Raw genomic sequence first — 17,898 nt, 5'->3', positions numbered from 1 at the left:
AAAAAGCTCTTTATCAATTACAGTTTGCCATTCAACACCATCAACCCAAAAGTGATCGTCAAGCTCCAAGACCTGAGCCTCAATTCCTCACACTGCAACTGGATTTCCTCACCTCAAGAGCCCAATCAGTTCCGTTGGCAAGAACATCTCCTCTGTAATTTCCATCAGCATTGGAACACCACAGGGGTCCAACTTAACCCCCAACTCTACTCACTTTACACCTGTGACTGTGGAGTACGGTATGGCAAATTTAGCGACGATACCACATTAGTGAGCTGTTTGAAAAGGGGCAATGGGGCAGCATACATGAGGGAGATTGAAAACTTGGTTAAATTATGTACTGACAACAACCTCATACTGAGTGTCACCAAATCTAAGGAGCTGATTATAGACTTTAGGAAGGCAAAACTAGGGATCCAGTGATCATTGGGGGAATCAGAAATGGAAAGGGTGAGCAAATTTAAATTCCTGGAGGATCTTATCTGGACTCAAAACACTAATATCATTGTGAAGAAAGCATGTTAGTGCCTCTACTTCCTTAGGAGTCTATGGAGGTTTGTTATGACATTGGCATCCTTTCCAAACTTCGACAGATGTGTAGCGGAAATTGTGCTCACCAGCTGTATCATGGCCTGAACAAGGTACAGGACACAGCCAAGTACATCACAGGCAAAATTCTTCCCACCATCGAGAAAATCTACATGAAACACTGCCATCAGAGAGCAAAAGCAATCATCAAGGTTTCACCCTTGATGTGCTCTGTTCTCTCTGCTGCCATCAGGAACGAGGTATAGGTGCCACAAGACTTGTAACATCAGATTCAGGAACAGTTACTACCCTTCTGCCATCAGACTCCTAAACAACAAATTCAATCAGGGACTCATTTAAAGACCCTCACTTTGCACATTAATTATTATTGAATATTTATTTTCTGTATTGCACAGTCACTTTGTTTCTATTTCTTTCTTTGCTTTTATTTCTCTCTTTTGAATATATGTGTCTTTTCTTGAGTATAGTTTCTTGCACTACTGATAAGTAGAAATTCTGCCTGGCCTGCAGGAAAAAAACATTTCAGAGTTGGATGTGATTTCACATCTGTGCTCTGACAATAAATCTGAACTTTTGAATTTTGGTCTCCTCCCCAGCATAGGATAGTTTAAAAACTAGAAAGCATAGATTTAAGAGGGGGAAAGATTTTAAAGGGACCTTAGAGGTAGCTTTTTCACACAGAAGATGTTGCATTTGTGAAATAAATTACGTGAGCAAGTGGTAGGAGTGGGTCCAAATGTAATATTTGAAAGATATTTGGAAAGGTACCTGGATAGGAAAGGGTACATAGAGGAATATGGGCCAAGCAAGTGGAACTTGCTCAAATTGGCAGCTTAGTTGGCATGGATAAGTTGGATTGAACAGCCTGTTTCTTCGCTGTGTAGCTCAATAATTCTATGACTCTATCCTTCCACAAATAAAGGATCAATCTTGTACACTAATTCTGATGTGGTCTCGGAAGACCCTTTCTAAATGAAGCTTAATGTCCCAACTTTTGTCAATTTCCCATTCAATAAACAATGCATGATGTTAAATTATCATAAGGAATTGTATGACCTGAATAGTTACCTTTGTTGAAATGTATTCTAGGGCATCTAGCAGATTCTTGGTATCTCATACCTCTGGAATCTCACTCTATTTTTGGTATTTTTTCTGATAAAAATTGACAAATTCACATTTTTGCACCTTGCATTCTATCGGATATTTTTCCACTCTCTTAACCAATCAATTATCTCCAAATTCCCTCCTTTTCTCCTCTTAGTATCTTCATTTCCCACCTAAATTTGTGTTTGGTGTAAACAGTATCACTAATGATTCAGACTTGAGTGCTATAAATTCTAAATACTGCCACTAAATCTTGACTAATTTGCAGTATTGTTGAAATTGCAATGCTCCATAGTTATCACAAAATAATTATTTCTATACAGTGGAAGCTGTATAATTTTTATTATTTGCCCCTCTAACACAAGGGGACTCAATCTTTTGTACCAAGAGGATTAATTTCAAGTTAGACCATCATACCTCAGCTGAAATCTGTTGCAGGCACTTCCATGAGCAAAATGAGATACGATGCTTGTTTATTTGAAGTTTACCTTCAAGACAACACAGAGCAATTCTTAACTGAAAATTGAGAGCTACATGAGAATTAGTTGAAGGATTACATTGTAACCATGCTGCTGGCAGTAAGTCTAAAACATCACATCTTTCAAACAAGGCCCTTCCGATATGTTTTGTTACTGATCACTTCTAATTCATCTTGCTCCTGATGTCGTATGAAGAGCAACAATAAATTGACTGAGTTATCACTTGATAATATTTCCCACTAAAACTGACAGAAGAAATATATTGTAATTGTTTTGCAGATTAATTAATTCAAGTTTTCTTTAATCTTAGAGTAAGCAGAGACAACATTCAGCTGTTCATTAGAAAGCACATATAAAACAAAATTTCTGGACAAGAACTTTATTTTGCAACACAGAATTCATGGATAGCGACTTGATAAATAAACTCTGCAAATACGGACAATTTCATTAGCCAAACCAAATGAACAGCAGCATATCATAATCGATATGAAAACACCAAGGATTTACTCTCTTCCAAGATGTGTTAGGTTTCAGAAACAAGGGGCTGAATAATTTTAAATGAATTCTAATATTATCATGTTTTGTACTCTTTTCCTTGTTCGGCACTGGTATGGTGATGTGCCTAATTGAGCTGCTCCATCTTAGCTCCAGAAAACTGTTCAATCATAGTTTTCGATGCTGTCTGGGTGGAGTTTCCCCTCTGACTATGTGAGTTTCCTCAAAATGCTCCAGTCTCGTCCCACATTGCAAAGATAGGCAAGTTATTATGTTTATTGGCAACTGTAAATTGCCTCTTCTGTATATATGTGTGTAGAATTTGAGGGAAGTGGGAAGAATTGGTGGGAATGTTTGGAAAATGAAATGGATGAAGGTAAAATTAGGTGTTGATAGAATAGACAGAGTTTAAGTGCCTGTTTCCATGTTTCACTTAACTTTTGACTCTACAATGTAAGAAATGCAAGACCAAAATAGTTCAATGTGTATAGTTTGCATAGATGTGGATTTAAACTTTTGTTTTAATGTGTCGTTTCTTAAGATTCTGGATTAATATTCTTATTTCCTACTTGGTGAATTCTCAGTATTTCAAGTGACTATTGAGACCAAAGAGAGGAGATAGAAACTCTCAATATTTTTAATGTTTATTCCACATCTAAATCAATAATGTTGAACTACAAACTTCTGAACGTACTGTAATTGGTGATGACTGAATATTTTTCAGCAGTGGGTAATAATGTCCTGAATCCCTCAAACAGCTTTAGTCAATACTTCATTTCAGTACATTTCAGTAATTTTTTTCTTCAATTTTGATTTAAATTATGTTTTTGCAATCTACTTAACTGGACTATTACAAAGAATTCAAATGATTCCTGCTGCCACATTCTGGAATATTACGTTTTTGCTCTTGGCTTGATATGCGTTTTACAACTATGTTGTTTAATTCAGACAGCAACCATTGTTCAACGCATGGAATAAAAGATTCTTGTGGCTGCACTGTACCCCTCTTGAATAGAGGAAAATGTTAAACATCTCTTAGTTATTGGAATTTGTTTATTATGTTCAACCATTTTAAACACTTTTAATCAGGTATTCAATACGACAGCTGCAACAGAGAAAGAGAGTGAGGCAGAAAGTGAGAGGTTGGGGAGAGAAAGAGAGCAGTTGGAGAAAGAGAAGTTGGGGAGAGGGAGGCTGAAGAGGCAGAGAGAAAGAGAGAGAGAGGTTGGAAGAGAGAGAAAGAAGGGTAGAAAAGAGAAAGAGGCTGGAAAAGAAAGGGAGGGAGGTTGGATAAGAGAGAGAGGTTGGAAAGACAGAAAGAGAAGTTGGAAGAGAGAAAAAGACTTGAAGAGAGAGAAGAGTGGAAAAGAGAGAGATAGACTAGAAAAGGGAGTGATAGGTTGACAGAGAAAGGCTGGAAGGGGAGAAGCTGGAGGAGAAAGGAAAAAGCTGCAAGAGAGGGAAAGGCTGTAAGCGGAAGGGAGAGACTGGGAGGTAGAGGATGGGGGGGAGAGGATAGAAGAGAGATAAGGACAGGATGAAAGAGGGAAGGAGAGGCTGGTAGAGAGAGGGGAGAGAGAGGTTGGAAGAGAGAAAGAGGTTGGAAAAGAGAGAGAAAGGGGTTGGAAGAGTGAGAGTTTGGAAAGAAGCAGACTTGGAAGTGTGCGAGAGAAGCTGGCAGAGTGAGATTGAAAGAGCCTTGGAGGGGAGAGGCCATAAGAGAAAGGGAAAAGCTGCAAGAGAGGGAGGGAGAGAGGGAAGTTGATGCTGGTAGAGGGGAGAGAGGGTTACAGGGAGAGGGAGAATGGAAGACAGATAGGCTGGAAGAGAGGCTATGAGAGAGATAGGCAAGAAGAGAGAGATGCTGGGAGAGAGACTGGAAGAGAGAGAAAGAGGGGGAGGCTGGATGAGAGGGGAGGTGGAATCTGGGAGGGGGTGACTGGAAAAGTGGTAGGGGAGGCTGGGAGAGACATGGAGGATGGAAGAGAGAGAGAGGATAGTTCAAAGAGAGAGGTGGAAAGAGGGAGATGAAGAGAAAGATAGACAGAGAGAGACAAAGAGGCTGGAAGAGAGGGAGAAACTGGGAAAATGACTCTGGAAGAGAGAGGGGCTGAAAGAGTGAGGGAGTGGAAGACTGGGTTGATAGAGAAAAAAGTGGGAGAGGAAGAGAGTGAGAGAGGCTGGAAGGGACAATGGTTGAAAGAGAAAGGTAGAGAGGGAGATGAAGAGAAAGGTAGACTGGAAAAGGAGAGGGAGAGAGACTGACTAGGAGCAAAAGGGAGGGAAAGAGAGACGGAGACTGGAAGAGAGGGACTGTAGGAGAGAGCGACAGAGAGAGAGTCAGACAGAGGATTCTGGGAAAGAGAGGCAGCAAGAGAGAGAGTGGGTGAGATAGGCAGAGAGGGAGAGACTAATGGAGAGACGTAGAGACTGAGAGAGAGAGACTGGGGAGAGGGAGAAAATATGGGAAGAGAGAAAAAGACAGAAAGTGAGAGAGAAAAAAAGACGGAGAGGCTGGGAGAGGGAGAAACTGGAAGAGAGGCCAGGACTGAGAGTGGGGCTGGGAGAGGGTGGAAGTGAGGGAGAGGCTAGAAGAGAGAGGGAGGGAGAGGCTGAATAAGAATGACTAGGAGAGGGAGGCTGTAAGAGAGAGTGTGCGATGCTGGAAGAGAGTAGGAGGGAGGGACTGGAAGAGAAAAATTTGGAGAGGAGACTGGAAAAGAGAGAAACTGGAAGATAAATGAGAGAGAGACTGGGAATAATTGAGAGAGAATGGCTGGAAGAAATATGCTGGAAGAGGGAGAGTGAGGCCCGAAGAGGAAGAGAGAGAATGAGTGAGTGAGGCTGGAAGAGAGAGTGAGCTGAATGATAGAAAGTGGCTGGTGGAGAGAAAGTGAGGCTGGAAGGGAGAATGAGAGATAATCAAAGAGAGAAAGAGTGTGTGTGAAAGAGTGGATGAAAGAGATAAAAGGTGAAAAAGAGGTGAGGCGGATAGAAGAGAGAGAAGGTGAAAGAAAGATCAAAGAGAAAGGTGAGAGAGTGCGAGAGAGAGAGAAAGCACGTGAAAAAGAGGGTGCTTAAGAGAGAAAAAAGAGTGGAACAGAGAGAGAGAGAGAGAAAGAAGTAGCAACATCAAACCATCGCTTATTGTCAAAATATATGGCCAATATTCTTTCTGAGCCTAACCACGATTCATAACACCTACAGTTTCAAATGCCAGTGTCTGTTCCCATAGACTCTTGCATTCTGTAGCAGGCTTCCCATCTATTAGGTCACTGGTCTATAAATTGGGCTGACTGTAGAGAGCAACCTAATTTTAATGCACAGAAAAAGCTTCTGTGGAACATTCAGGATACCCACCTACTGATTTTTTGGACCACATTACACATCACCTCTGTACAGGACTTGACTGCAGGCTAAATTTTTTTATGAAGTCACAGGATGTTTTTATGTGTGGTGTGTTAGTGTGAATATCTAGTATTTACAATGTTTTAGTATCTTGGCTCGAGAGCAGACTGATAGACCACACGTTGACCGAGAAGAATAAATCTGCATCTCTGTGTATATCTGGTATGTACAATAAATAGTATTGTCTCAGTTCAAAATGCCTGCTTCTGTTGAACATAACATTGCAGTTTTCTGATTTTTTAGAAGCCAAACTCAAACAGAATTGATATGCAGAAAAAAAACATGAAACAAACATTTTCAATTAAAGAATGCCACAATATTGCCTTGATTTCACCTTCAACCTGAAAATAGTGTTTTCAATTATGCAATATTTTCTCTGCATCCTGATGAAGATTAAAATATTAAGTACTAAAAGTTGAGGTAAAGATAGGGTGAAGTAATTATTTCTTGATTAATTAATTTCTTAATTGATCATAATATTTTGGTCAAATTCAACTATTGCCAATCTCCCAAAGTTAATTTCAGCTCGAAATGAAAAATGTTATTAATAATTTGTTTGTATTATGTTGTATTATTTTTATCAATCACAAAAATTGTGCCTGTTCATTTCCCAGGTATTTTCAAAGCTGATTAAAAGTCAAGGCCATTAATAAAAATCCAAGACATCGAATCTTTCCCAATGAATTAAATTTGAATATCTTCTTTAAGGGATAATCTCTGTATACATTGCCACATTGAAATCTCAGTGTTCCTGCCTTCAGTATTGCCTCTTTTTCATAAATCATTCAGTGGTTGAGCTGGAACAATTTGTGGTGTAAATGCTGCATGTAAATAGTCTAGAGTATGCCTACTCTTCTACAAATAGCAAAATCAGTTCTTTCCCATGTGTTCCTTTACCAAATATAATATTTTGATTAAATGTCCTAATTTTTCTCCTTTAATTAACATTTTAGATTGAGATTAATTTGTTCTTGTTCCATGAACCAACATTTTTAGATGTACTTAGAATGTTTCCTCAATAGATCCAGAGCATTTTGCTGCCTAACTTCTAAAATTGTTGTTAAATATTAACACTCATATTTGAATTTCCAGTTCATTCCGGTTCATTAATTTCATGTCATCTCAGGTAAGCGGATACATTAGGAATTGCTGTGATTCTTTTTGTGCTGTCAATGCAAATAAAACCTGCCTCTTTAATTTGCAATGTGTTGTCAACACTTAGCTTCAAATGTTGTAATTTATAAACAGAAATCAAGGTGCTACTGGTCAAATATTGTCAGAAGTTAGTATCACCTAATACACATATTTCAAATGTCAAACTCTTTCCACCTTTAACATTGACATTCAATCTGGTCCTCTATGTGAGCTTACATGTCAGAAATAAAGATTGCTAATTGGGGTAGGTGCAGCTAAGAACACCTTTGTAGGGGATACTCAAGTGGTTATCATTACCAAGGTTAGACAGATATTTAGAAGTATCATTTGATTTTCTATAGAGATGAGTAACATTTCAGGGAAAAAAAATTCTGGAGATCAAATATTTTTGAAGCCCTGAAATGCTAACGGGCATTCATTATTTTCTCTTGTGTAATGATTAAAATGTTAAGATTACTTCAAAGTTCATATTTATTGTCAGAGTATATACAATACATGACATACAACTCTGAGATTCTTTTTCCTGCAGATGGGGCAGGATTTCTACTTATCAGTAGCACAAAACAAACTACTCAAGTAAAGGTACAAATACAAAGGAGAGAAATGTAAACAAAGAAAGAAATGTAAACAAACTATATAATACAGAAAATAAATATCATTAATAAATGATGTGCAAAGTAAGAGTCGTTAAGTTAGTTTCTGTTTGAGTTTGTTGTTTAGGAGTCTAATGCTGGAGGGGTTGCAACTGTCCCTGAATCTGGAGGTAGGAGTCTAGTGGCACCTGAGAGCAACAGCAAGAACAGAGCATGTCCTGGGTGGTGTGGATCCTTGATTATTGCTCCTACTCTTTGACAGCAGCATTCCATGTAGATTTTCTCAATGGTGGAAAGAGTTTAACCTGTGATGTACTGGGCTGTGTTCATCGTGCCTTTCCACTCAGAAGTATTGGTGCCCCCATACTAGGTCATGATGCAGCCAGTTATCACACTTCCACGATACGCTACAGAAGTTTGCCAAGGTTTTCGATGTCATGCCAAACCTCGGCAAACTCCTGAGAAAGTAGAGGTGCTGACGTGCTTACTTCACAATGACATTCATGTGTTGGTTCTCGGAAAGGTCCTCCAAGATACTGACTCCCAGGAATTTAAATTTGCTCAGTCTCGCCACTTATGATCCCCCCAATGATCACTGGATCACACACCCCTGGTTTTCCCTTACTAAAGTCTACATTGCTGATATTGAGTGCGAGGTTGTTGTTAGTGTACCATTCAGCCAGATTTTCAGTCTCCCTCCAGTATGCTGACTCATTACCCCTTTTTATGCAACCCAATACTATAGTATTGTCAGCAAATTTCTAGATGATTGTTATTATCGTATCGAGCCACTCAGTCATAAGTAGTAGAGTAGAGCGGGGGATAAGTACACAAGCCTGTGGTGTTCCAGTATTGATGGAGATTTGGAAGAGGAATCTGTCTAATCATCACTATGGTCTTGAGGTGAGGTGAGGAAATCCAGGATCCAGTTACACAATGGGTGATTAAGGCCCAGGTCTTGGAGTTTCCAGATCGGATTTGAGGGGGAGATAATGTTGAATGCCAGTCTGTAGCAAAAAAGAGCATCCTGATGTATACGTCTTTGCTGTCCAGGTGTTGCAGGGCTTTGTGTAGAAATATTGAGATGGCATCTGCTGTAGACCTCTTGCTGTGGTCAGGAAATTTCAACAGACCCATGTCGCTGCTAAGGCAGGAGCTAATATTATTCATCACCAGCCTTTAAAACACAATCATTGTGGATGTGAGTGCCAATGGCTGGTAGTCATTTTGGCAGTTACCACACTCTTCTTGGGCACAGCTACATTTGAGGCCTGTTCGAAACAGGTGGGGACCACATCCTACCGGAGTGAGATGTTGAAGATATCCGTAAATACATTGACCAAGTCAATCAGCACAAGATTTTGGTACTCAGCTGGGTACTCCCTCTGGACCAGATGCTTTCCTTTGATTCACTTTCCTGAGCATTAAAGAAAAATTGAACTGATGACATGAAGTACATCAAGAGGTGGAAAAGCCAGTTAGACATATAATTCTATACAGCTTTAAGATAGCAGTTCAGTATGATGATTATTTTCTTCTTATTTGTTGCTAAGTAAATGTGTAGATTCAACCACGTTGATGCTAGCCCATACAGTTCCAAATATCAAGCATAGAGTAAAACTTTATAATTCAAGCAGGAAAGCTAAAGAGTGGTGCCTTACTTATTAAACTGCAAAGGGAAATTGAACACAGGGAGAAAATGGATGCGTACTGATGTAACAATTTGTGCAAAGACTTGGAACATAATTTTATCAGAAACACCTTCTCTCCAGTCAGCAATAGTACAGTTAAATAGCTTATCATCAATACATTTTCAGGGTCATTTGTGTTTCTTTAAAGCCCAGGTTATATTGCAACCATTTTTAGACCCTATTTTGTGGGTCAGTGAGGCAAATAGCAGATTGAACTGACCACCTAGCATCTATTCAGTCATCAGATTTAGACATTGAAAAGCCTCCTCCAGTAAGGATGCTCAGAGATAGCTCGACAAAGTCCAATTCCATTCACAACTTCTAAGCAAATAAAATAGTCCCTGTCTACATTCAGCAGCACGGGCTGAAGAGGCAAATAAATATTTGTGCCCTCAAGAAATTGCCAGGCAGTCTTCATCTCAGATAAGAGAAATCTAACTATGCACTTTTGACATTAAGTTACATCAATGCTCCATCACCATCATTCTGGTGATTACTGTTAACAAACCCTCACTAGATTAATGTGATTACAAGAACAAGCCAACGGCTGGGTATCTTGCATTGAGTGACCGACTCATGCATACAAAAGCACATTTATTATCTTTAAGGCATCAATCAGAAGTGTGCACTTTCCTCAATGACAGCAGTTGCATCAGTACTTGAAAAGTTGACATCATTCAGGGCAAAGAAACCTACTAGACTGGCCTCCCAAATACATCTCATTGCCAATGTATCTGATCTGATCTGGAGCCTCCATGCTGATGCAATCACAAAGGCTCACCAGCAGCAATACTTTGTGAGTTGTCTGAGGAAATTCAGTATGTCCCCAAAGACTCTGAAAAACTTCTACATGTGTACCGTGGAGAGCGTACTGACTGGCTGGTGGCATCACTGCCTGGTATGGAAGCGCCAACTCTCAGGACAAGAATAAACTCCAGAAGGTTGTTAATTCAGCCTGCAACATCACAGGCACCAGACCACTCCATCGAATACATCTACATGATCTGTATTGTAAAACAGTACTCTTTATACTCAAAAACCCACACCACCTAGCCCACGACCTCTTCACTTTGCTATCACCGAGAAAAAGGTACAGGAGCCTAAAGATGAGCACTCAACGGCACAAGGACAGCTTCTTCCTCGCTGCCATCCTGTTCCTGAATAATCAATGAACCAAAGACACGGCCTTACTTTTGGCGCACGACTATTTTTATGATTTTTAAAGTTATAGTAATGTTGTAAGATGGTTATAATATGAATGTTCGCTCTATGACGCTGCCACAAAACCACAAAATTCATGTCTTGTTCATGGCAATAAATTCTGATTCTGATCTTGGCCATGGTTTTTATCACCTGTAAAATGCACTGCAATTTTGTTTAGCTGGAGAACTCTGTAACTAGAAAATCCAACCACCATCCAGAGCCTCTATTACCAAGAAGGACTCACACCTACAGTGAGTGTCGTGTTTTGAGAGGCTGTGTTGTTGGGTTGTATAAAAAGGAGCGATGAGTCAGCATGTAGGAGGGAGTTTAAAAACTTGGCTGAATGGTGCACCAACAACAACCTCACACTCAGTGTCACCATAACCATGGAGTTGATTGTGGTCTTTATCAAGGTGTACAATCCAGTGATCATTGGTGGATCAGAGGTGAAGAGGGTGAACAAATTTAAATTTCAGGAAGTCACTATCTCAGAGAACCTTTCCTGAACCCAACACACTAATGTCATCATGACAAAGGCACGTCAGCACCTCTAATTCATCAAGAGTTTACAGAGGCTTGGTATGACATAAGAAACCGTGGCAATTTTCTAATGACATGTAGTGAAAAGTGTGCTGACTGGCTGCATTAGTATGGGTCCATCAATACAATTGAGCAGAACGCCATGGGAAGATAGTGAACACAGCCCAATACATCACAGGCAAAAATCTCCCCATCATCGAGAAAATCTACATGGAATGCTGCCATCATAGAGCAGCTGCAACCATCAAGGATCCACACCATCTCGGACATGCTCTGTACTCATTGCTGCCATTAATAAAGAGGTATTGGCAGGGCCTAGGGCACAGACCTCAGGGAGTGCTTTTGAAGAGAGTAAATTGTGCGCCACAGTTCAGGTAGGCCAAATGGAGAGTTGTGAGTGGGCTTTGGGAGCTCCAGTATGTGTAGGCCAACTGCTGATGGGAGTTCTCGATACCCGACTCTCAACCCTCCCCTCGGCCTACATCAAAGCTCCGGAGGCCTGATTCCAAACCCTCTCTTGTCCCCTCGGCCTACTGCGCACACACACACCAGAATCCCATGTGCGTGTGCAGAAGTAGGCCAAGGGGAGGGTTTGGAGACAGCAATGAGAGCTCCGGTGTGCACCTGTAGGCTGACTGCCGAGTGGAGGGTTCAGCCTTCGGAGATGGGCGTCAGGAGCTCAGGACAGATACTAATAGCAGAATAACTAACAATATTCTTAGATGAGAAATAAAAATATATAAAGACTTAAAAGAAATCAACTCAGCAATTACTCCATGCTATTTTTTTCAAAGTTTCATAAAACATGAGAACTTCAAAAGGCAGACTAACAGAAAAGCATTCTTGAATTTCTGTGTGTAAAGCCATGCTGTAATTACCTGTATATAGTTACATTTTGCTCAGGGTTCTGATTCAGGGTTCTGTATCAATATATTTCAAGTTTTCACATTGGTTGTTGTGTAGTATGGAGATACTATCCTTCTGGGCAGTTCTTGAATAGAAATGTAATCAACTTGATATAGTTGATGCTGTTTCACAGTGGTGCAATTAATAGAGATACAATCTCACAACTCCAGCGATCTGGCTTTTGCCCTGAACTCTGGCCCTGTGTGTGCAGTTTGCTCATTCTCCTGGGCTTCCTCTGGATGCTTCAATTTCCTCTCGAATCTCGAAGATGTGGGGAAGTAGGTTATTAGCCATGGCTGTAGTGTGTAAGAGAGTTGTAGAATCTGGGGGAAAATGATAGAAATGTGGGAAAATAAAAAAAAAGGGGATAGCATAGATTTGTAAAAATGGTTACAGGAAAGTCACAGCAAACTCAATAGTCCAAAGGGGCATTTTCAGACTGCTTAATTCTTGTGGAAAAAAATGGACATGGGAAGGTGTCTGGTTTTAATGTTGTGTTGCCTTTGACGGAGGTGTGCATTCTACCAAATGCCCCTTAGTTCAAAATGATTTGTGTGCCAAAATATTTTCTTTTCATTTTTTATACAAAACATCTGTTTTTGAAAATCAAAGTTGGCAATTTTTTTGAGGGGGTGCAAGAAGTTGTCCATGCCAAGGACACAAAATAGTCTGGCGTCAGCCCTGGATATTGATGCCACAAAGCTCATACCATCAGGTTCAGGAGCAGTTGCTACCCTTCCATCATTGGACTCCTAAACAACAAACTCAGAGACTCGTTTAAGGACTCTTATTTGAACATTATTAATGATCTTTTTTTCTCTGTATTGCACAGTTTGTTTGATTTCATTTATTTCTTTGTTTACATTTCTCTCATTTCAGTGCAGCTTTTACCACTACTGATAAGTAGCAAACTGCCTGGCCCACAAGAAAAATAATCTCAGGGTTGTATGTGATGTCGTGTATGTATTTTGACAATAAATCTGAACTTTCAAGTTTGACAATCAGATTTATGAAAACACCACCTCTTTCAGGTTTCCTCCAAGTTGGATATAATCCTGATGTAGAAATCAACATTCCTCCTTTGTTAGTTAATTCTAATTCAGGTGTGCTTTCTCAGCAATGCTCTGAGTATCTTCAGTAGAAAGCACAAGGGCAATAAATATTGAGGAATAAATGGTCGCATCCTGAAAAATACCGCAATTCGAGTAATGGAAATTCTCCCTTATGTAACTGAAAATTCACTATAAAATAACTGAGATAAGAAATAAAAATTCACTCTTACAAAATTTACATTGAAAATGTATGGTTTTTTTTTCAACTGGCTTGCCCGGACATAAGCATTTTCATGTTACAGAAAGTTGCAATAGGGGCCATTTTCTACAAACACCACCTCCCCATAATGCGAGGGTCACCTGTCATTGAAAACACGAGATTCATACAATGTGGAAGACTTTTGATTCTATAACAACTGCCCTTTTAGATTATATAAATATACAGTCTAAGATCAGATGCTTTATCTTCCAATATAATGTTCAGCATTTTTATTTCATGACAATTTTTTAGAATTATTAAGACCAATACTTATATGCACCAGAATTCCTTGTTGTAGCTAAATCTTGTGGTTGTACTTTGAGCAAAGGAATAATCTTGTTAATTATTGAAAGCAATTATTTAAGCAATTAATATTAAGGAATTTTTCTTCCTAGAGACTCTCTCCATCACAGAAGCCAGAGCCTAGTCAATTTGACTCATTCCACTTAGTGTCAGGAGTAGCTCAGAACTTTTAGATACAGCAATGTCTATGGGGATTAATCAATATCTTGGTTTTAACACTGAAGACCTAGTCTACAAACTAACTGAAACTCTACCCAAGATGATCTAGCAGAGCTGCAATGCTGACATACATTTGACCATATGTAAAGTTGGCCAGATATGCTCTGTTTTCCCCTCCCAAAGCAAAACAAATCCTACCTGACTTATTCCCAACACAACTCAACTCCAGACTCAAGCATTCAGTATTGCATTTGAACGTCTGAATTAGGAGCAGGAATTAACCATTTGTTCCCTCATTTAATAAGGACATAGTTGATATGACTGCAACCTCAACTCCACATTTCTGCCCCCCACAATTGACTGCATTGTTTGTCAAGTAAGAATCAGTCTCAACCTTTAAAATCTCAACCTTCTTCCATCACACTTTGAGGAAGTGAGTTCCAAAGATCCATGGTCTTCATAAAAGAAAAGTTTAAGAATCATGCACCCTAATACCTCTGAATCTCAGAGCTTTTCACAATTTAAATATACTTTGTATTTTTTCACCAAAATTAATAATTTCACATTTTCCCCCTTATGTTATTTTCCACATTTTCGCCCATATATTTTACTTCTCACTCTATCCCTTTATAGTATCATCGCGTTCTCCAAAATTTACATTCCTACTCAAATTTAGCATTCTTTCTGTATTAACATTCAGGTCATTTTTATACATTTCAAAAAGTCCTTGCACTGATCCTTCATTGCAGCTTGCCAGTTATAAAATGCATTATTGTTGATTAGGTACAATACATAATAGATAAAACAACAGTTTCAAAATTTATATCGTCCTGAAACTTTCATTATTCCTTTTCTCCCACTGAGAGAAAGCAAGAGGGAAGAAACCAGAAATTGGAGAAGCCAATTTTGATCAAGTGAGCTCAGTTCCATACCCCATTGCCTCACTGACATGTCTGACCATGATTTTATATGCTACCGGGTTGAGGGCACACATAAATTGGAGGATCAAGGCCTTATATTCCAATTCAGCAGTCTCTAACCAACTGTCATCAATATCTCTAATTTCCAGTAACACCCCCTGTTCTCTCACTTTCCTTCATCCTTCTTACTCCCTTTCTTCAGTTCCCCAGCCCCTTCCATTTATTTCTCCTATTCTCAGCCTGCTTTCCCACCACCTATAATCTTTCTTTTAGTCCCTCTCCCACTTGAATCCACATCACCTGCTAGCCTGTACCTCTTGCTATCCCCTCTCCTACTCACGCCCCTCCCCCTTCCCACCTCCATGGGAAAGTAAAACGTCTTTTTACATATTTTGCAGGGTTGTGATTTCAGAAGCACTTTGGAAAGGAGCTTGATCTACATGAATGTTAATGAGTAATGTTAGCTTAAACACATTTTGCCTTTGAGTGTTTTTAAAAATTAACCTTGAATACCATTTAGTTTGAAATTTCAATAATCATATGCAAGAACTCGTTAATCAGTCAAGACATTCCTATAGTATTTTTTTGTAAACAATGCACACGAAGAAATCAGTATTTCTTTCATCTTTCTTCATCACCATTGTCCCCTTTCCACCACCATCGCTTCACAACCTGATGGATTTTTAAAGGCCAAAAGCTTGTCAGTTAGGAAAAACCCAGTGTATTTACTCTCCAACCTGCAAATTTGGCTGTCAAGATGAAGATATAAATCCTGGATAAATGCGATCTATTTATGTTGATTCTGCTGGTCAGACCTACCCAGTTTCTTCTGAATTTTTCCAACATGCACACTTATGGGAACTGCAGGTAATGTGCTTTTTATAGTGATGGTTTCCTCTGCTCATGGACCAGATGCAAATACAAATGGATGCTAAAATTGCTCCATTATTTTGAAGGTCAAAAGTCAGCATGTACCCAGACAAAAATGTTCCAGCAAAAATGCAGCAGTGTCATTTACTCTGTTTGTTGGGGTGTTGTTATCAGGATTCCTTAAGGCTACAATTGGTTCAAAGCAGGTTGAGATCAAGTATAGTCATTCTCACTTCAATTTTGATTTGATAAGGCCTCATAGAACATAGTACATCACACCACAGGAACACGCCTTTCGGCTCTTATGTCTGTGGTAAACATGATGCCCAAAATAAACTAAAACACTGATACTTGCATTTTTCTCTGTCCCCTGCATGTTCCCGCGTCTATCAAGAAGCCTCTTGAATAGTGGTATTATACTATTGCTCCAGGTAAACACAAACTGAGCAAGGGTGGATCAATGCAATTTTCACCCTTCATGATTTTGCTGATGGGTAATAATTAAACAGTTTTCTTGTGTGTGTTTTTGAGAGCAGAACATACCCCAGGCAGTTTTCCACAACGTTGGTTAGATGTCACTTATGTAACTACTGGTACCACTTGACTAAAGGTGTGGCTAGTTTGAAACTCGAGGTTTTAGTACTGCAGCCAAGATATTGCTTGATCCTACCACCTTAACTTATATTGTCAGCTGCTACTTGGAGTGAATTGAAATGATTAAAGATTGGCTTCCTCAATTGTTTGGGAGGAAGTGGTATTGCTGGCAGAACATTGTTGTGAAACATTATAATTGGCACTTGGTAGTTGGACCTTGTCTTCATTGAGAATGGTGATATTATTGAAGCCTTTTCTGATTAGCTGTTTCATAGATCATCTTTCTTTGGCTTGGCTTCGCGGACGAAGATTTATGGAGGGTCTGATCAGGTTGTTACATTGTTTTTAGGATTGCCTGTTGCTACTTCCACCATCCTTCTCTGTTCATTGAAATAGAATTGATCCCCTAATTTGATTGTAACAGTGGTGCGTGAATTATGCTACAATGTTAAGTTACCAATGATAGTCGTGTATATTGTTGCTACCTCACGTTATTCAAAGTAAAAATGTCCTTCAGCTCTTCCATAGTGAAACACAGTTGTATTGTTCTTCAGTACTTCAATGTTTTGAAGTTTAATTGTATCAAGGCTGCATTCTAATGAAGAGTACATGAATTAAATCCTTTTTCTGTTGAATAGTCATGCTCAAATTTATTTGTTACTATAAAATACAAACATGCAATGTTTGCTTGTACTACTTAAATTCTGGCGAGCAGCTTAATTTAGTACATATTGATAAGTGAAATGTTCCTCCTTTATTCATCATATTGAAGACTGGGAACATTTAGAATGTGAAGTTTTTTTGTGAAATCCATTCATACATGAAAGGAACTTTGAAATTTACATCACAGAAAGAAGTCATTTGGTTAATGGTAATGTTAATCTTAATTTTAAAATTAAGGAACCAATGAAGAACAATATGTCAGGAGAGGCTGATTCAATCAAGGCAGTAATAGCTACCTAATTGGAAATATAAATCAATATGACAGTTTTAAATGCAACAATGAAGATTTTTATGAATTTACTTTGGACCTCTACAGAAGGCCTGTTGAGTAGATGGGGAGAAGATGTTTCCAGTAGTGTGAGAGTCTAGGACAAAAGGGTGTGGCCTGGTCACCTGTAAACACAACTGGTCAAAGGCCTCCATTCAGAAAAGCCAGCCTCTACCTCTACCCTCTCACTCCTTCCACCAAAGCTGTTTTGAATCCAATTGGCCATCTCATCCTGGATCCTATCAACCTAGTACCAACTCTGATCCATCCCTTACCAAATGCAAAGAATTTTAAAAATTCTTCATAAACAAAGTTGAGAACATTAGAACCAACATTCCCCTTTCCACCTGCAATCTAACTGTACCACAGCTCTGTCCATCCAACCTGGGCTATTTCAGCCCAATCACATTACCCATTCTTAGAAAGATTGTGTTTGCCATGAAGCTGACAACCTGCCCCCTTGACATTAAACCTACTCGCCTCCTGAGGGATGTTTTCCATGCAGCAGGTCCCAGCATCCTCTCTATTATTAACAGTTCCTTAGCCATTGTGACTGTTCTAATTTGTTTCAAGTGTGCTGTGGTCTAGTCCCTCCTGAAAAAAAACAACCTAGACCCCACCCAAAAA

General features: G+C 39.3%; 1 protein-coding gene across 9 annotated transcripts in view; it reads left to right on the top strand.

Annotated features, from left to right (window-relative positions):
- Positions 1-17,898, top strand: part of trappc9 (trafficking protein particle complex subunit 9) — a 650,990-nt gene that overhangs the window by 492,181 nt on the left and 140,911 nt on the right. Inside the window, exons 25-26 of one of the 9 annotated variants that reach the window (XR_011352375.1) lie at positions 24-239; positions 2,443-2,706. The exons of 7 other annotated variants lie outside the window; for them this stretch is intronic. The gene's annotated coding sequence lies outside the window, so the exon portion shown is untranslated. Of the gene's footprint in view, positions 1-23; positions 240-2,442; positions 2,707-17,898 lie in introns of those variants that run through there. One more of the 9 variants, XM_069921681.1, reaches the window with a different exon arrangement.

This window comes from Narcine bancroftii, chromosome 2 (genome assembly GCF_036971445.1).
Source record: "Narcine bancroftii isolate sNarBan1 chromosome 2, sNarBan1.hap1, whole genome shotgun sequence".
Lineage (NCBI taxonomy): Eukaryota > Metazoa > Chordata > Chondrichthyes > Torpediniformes > Narcinidae > Narcine > Narcine bancroftii.
Note: the sequence above shows the minus strand (reverse complement) of the source record. Positions and strands in the feature narration are given on the sequence as shown.